The sequence below is a fragment of the Pseudonaja textilis genome, chromosome 1, assembly GCF_049901715.1.
Source record: "Pseudonaja textilis isolate UNSWEBS1 chromosome 1, rPseTex1.2, whole genome shotgun sequence".
NCBI classification, from domain to species: domain Eukaryota; kingdom Metazoa; phylum Chordata; class Lepidosauria; order Squamata; family Elapidae; genus Pseudonaja; species Pseudonaja textilis.
The window spans coordinates 236,177,130-236,181,354 of record NC_141990.1 but is presented as its reverse complement, the minus strand read 5'-3'; the positions used below and the strand labels follow the sequence as shown (position 1 = coordinate 236,181,354).

The 4,225-nt window shown below is 36.2% G+C and overlaps 1 long non-coding RNA gene across 1 annotated transcript; it reads left to right on the top strand.

Moving 5' to 3' along the window:
• Window positions 1–224: 224 nt before the first annotated feature.
• On the top strand, window positions 225–3,413 carry LOC148128102 (uncharacterized). Its single transcript, XR_015741361.1, has 2 exons — window positions 225–758; window positions 1,424–3,413. It is a non-coding gene; the product is annotated as an uncharacterized LOC148128102 (long non-coding RNA).
• The last annotated feature ends 812 nt before the right edge of the window (window positions 3,414–4,225 follow it).

Here is a 4,225-nt window from a genome sequence, read left to right as displayed (position 1 = left end):
TATAAACAGTTGCTTTCATGATATAACTATCACTTTAGGTTTTAACAAGAAAGCTGTTTCCCCCAAATTACTTTTCATGGCCATTTTATATTGCATTATTCTAGAAACTGAATTGTCTCACAAATGCATACTTATTGTTTACTAAGTGTAGTATTAATAAATGGTGCATGTAAATTAAATGTCAATATACACAAATCATTTTCATGGTGTCAACTCTAAGATAGTAATTTTTAGTAGAAAAGTTCACCTATTCAGCTGAAAGACAAAGGTGCTTTATTTGCACATGTAAAAATGCAAATCCCAATGCTTTCAACTGAATTAAGACTTCTTAGTGCAGTACCATCTGGACATGATTCATAACACCAGCATAGTCAGCTCAGGAGTAAATGAGCTTTTGGAGAGGTTATGTATGGCCTCTTAGAAAGGCCATACTCTCAAAGGAGTCCAAGGTAATCTTGGAGTGCAGTGTTTGTGTGGTGCACTCACAAACTGTTTTCCTTCCCTTCCCTTGGCTTTATCTCAGCTCTTGAGCTGTGTTTAGGGCCTCCAGGTGCCGCTCTGTCCGCATTTATTTGCAATCAATATTCATGTGCCTCTGTCATCAGGGTGGCTCTTTTCACAATGATCAGCCAGGCAGAAGGCTGAGTGACAGGAGGCTCGTGGCTCCATTGCTTTCAGGATGGAAAAAGAAAGAAGAATAAGAATTTAGAGCTTGCTTACTTGCTTGGGAGAGTGAATTCTTCATTTCTGTTTTAGAGGTGAGACAAGGAATTACTCTATATTCAGGATCTGTATTTTCTTTATGGGAAGGATATGTTAGCGATATAGAGTAAACATATGTAATCTTTGCTTATGTAAGGTTAAAACAAAACAAACTTAACCAAACATTTATCAAATGGACTAGACAAGACAAACTCACAAGTGTCAAGTCTCAATGTTTCTCTATTCATAACACTGCCCTATACTGTCCTTTCACAGTAAATGTTAAATCTCAATGTCCCTTTTTACCAAAGGCCTTGTAATATGGAAAGACCCAACTGAAGCTTTATTAATATGTACCAGATAGAAGGTTAAAATGAATATATACTGCAATTCTAAGAATGTATACCCTGTATGTTTACAGGAAGTAAATACTGTTGGGAGCAATGAGATATATTCTCATGATACTTCTACAGGGGTCCTTTTGACCATTTGGAATCAAATCCAGACCTGCCTCTCCATATGATGGCAGAGTCTAGAAGCTGAATGGATTTATTACATCTTCTATTGTAGTGTATGTGAAATTGTAGCAAATCTAGTTTTTTCCCCCTTAAAAGTATTGAAAGTGCAAAGTTTCTGGGCAATCTATTAGCCTACTCTTCTTTCTGCATCTCATCTTCTTTCACTTGTCATAATGTTATTCTCTATGTTTTTACTTTGGCAGGATCTGTTTTTGAAGAATTGGAGAATGAAAATGGTGGCCTGAAGTACTCTCAAATAGCTGTAGTCTGACATATGCTTTCATTATTTTGTGCCTTCCAAATATGTTGGACTGTTCTATCTATAATTCCTAGCCTTTATATTTTTTGTTGGCTGGACGTTGTGAGATTGCTGTCAAATACAACCAGATGTACCAGGCTGGGAAAGGCTGCATTAAAAGATTTTGGCAGCCCAATAATATATATTTTTGTCACAAATCACACTAGGTTGTAATTTTTCTTGTCATATTGCACGAATCCAACAAACTATAATATACAGTAAATTATAGCTAAACAAACTATGGCTTAGTTCAGGATATGAGCTAGAGCCTATGTTTAGTGGGACTTACATCTAAACATTTCATGTACTTGAAAATTGTCCTTATATATTTCAGTTTGACTTTTGTATAAACTTATTAAGGCTAATACTTATTGTCAAACGCACATGCCGCTATTACCAGAATGCTACATGTGATGTATGGAATTGTATATTACAGTATTGCCTCTTCCATAATGATTGTGTGATATGGCATGCTGGCCCAACATTCCTGATGTCATTGTTAAAGTGTCTTAGTAGTCAATTAATTGACTTCAAATAAAAAATTTCTGGGTTATGCTCTGAACCTCAGCCCTAATACTTCATAACATTCATCTCCATCCCCAAATATGAAGGCATTATATGGGAAAGCTATACTATATAGCACAATCAGGACACTAGAATATTGGAATATTGCACAATCAGGATACTAGAATAGTGACTTTCAATAATTTGTACTTTAAATCCCATCAATCTCCTATCAACTCAGATCCCACTATAACAGAAAAAAGTCAATTTTCCTCAAGAAAGACATGTACATATTTAAAAGCATGTTATGATTATCATGTTATCATTTATATTAAGTTAATATTATAGTTTCAGTGGCTTAAACTCTTATCTAGATTATTTCTAAGTCCCACATGGGGTATGCGTGCTGTTGCTTGTGAAGTGCCATTCTAGAATGCATGAAGTACTCATACTTCTTCAGATGTTTTCATTGGATGGGCCTAAGAGATATAATGCGATAGGTGAAGCTAGAAATGTGACTTGTTGGCCTTCCTGCCTTTTCCATATGTGAAGAGATTTCAAGAAAGTAACATAAAAAAGGACAAATAATTTGAAATAGTTCCATGTTGTCATGTTTTAAATTATTGGATGCCCACTTTTTATTATTCATGTTTGGATAGTTATGTCAATAACTTAACAGATAATCAGTGCATCCAAGACCAGCCCTACTATATTATGCAGAGTGGCAAGTGCTGGATGATATATAGTATAGGGCAGCGAAGTGTTGGAGGACAAAACTGCCTTATTCTACCCACAGCTAGCCTGCTACACACAATTCCAGTGAAATAGTTATCCCATCTTCACTACTCATGGTTGAAATAAATCTCACCTGAAATTTCAGTTGATTTCTACGCATGGAATTGTTTTATGAAGAAAGTTTAACAAGGAGAGCACACTGAAAAAAACATAAGACTGTCATTTTGCAAAACAATAGTGTGTCATCCTTATTCACCTTATGCATAATGAATCAAAGCCATACTTCAGCCCACTGAAAGCACTGGGCTTAAATATTTGTAAGTGCATTCCGTTGTGAGAATTTTCACAACTGATATTTTATGCTACCACATTTTTTAAAGCTGGACAAATGAGACAAAATCATCATAGGGCTATTTCATTTTTTGGGCAGGATGATTTCTCATGTGAATGCTTTGCTAAAAATACTTCACCACTTCTATTCCATATTATCCTAATAAAATTAGAGTTAAAAATGTAAAGGTTAGCACCAGGTTTCATAGGCTTTTCTAAAATACTGTAATCTGCAAAAACTGAAACTGAACCTTTGCATTTTTTTTCTCTTAAACTATATGTGCATCTGTGAAAACCATGTCAATAAAGCAATTGGTAGCCTTTGAGATGCCAGGATACTTCTTGTTCTTTTTCCTTCCGCTATCTTGCTCTACTGATGCAGAATAATGAAATACACCATGATTTAGATGTACTAGCTTTGCATTTAGCTTAGAGTTGCCAACTGCTGAAACCTGGTGTGCAGTTGCGCAAAATAGTAGGATCTGCAGCAGTTAAGAGCTGACATGGAAAACTTCAGTAGCTGACTTCTGCAACTCTGTAATTTTATTCCTGATTCCTTAGTGACTCTAGTCTAGTTTATTTGCAAAGTAGCACAAGTATCTGCCTTGCTTGCTCCACATCTTCATCTACAGTAGGAGGAAACACCCTTCTCTTCCTGCCCCTTCCCCCCACCCTGCCTCTTTCCACGCAGATGAGCTCAGTGTCTTCAGCACAGGCCTTTCCAGAGACTCACTGTTCTGGTCTCTGCAATCAATTGATACATGATAATTAGATTCCTCAAGAAAAGCCAAACAAAGAGACCCATTCACCCCCTGCTTCTCTCACACGAATCCCAGTGAGAGTGATCTGGGACATTCACCAGAAACCAGACAGCCAACATTCTCCAGCACTAAAAACACAATTTAGCTTGGGGTGTTCATTTAACAAACAGATCCTTGAACCTTGCTTCTGTTTTCAGCTTATTTATGCCATGTTTCTTCGTACTCATTTGATTAAAACATGTTTCTTTCTAAGATCTATTTTTATATTTCAAGAATCTCTGTTCTTTTTTTTTTGTGGTGGCAGATGGTTCAAAACATCTGAGCATAAGCTCCTTTAAAAAAAAAAACTTCTCTTATACCACACTAAAAACCGCAGA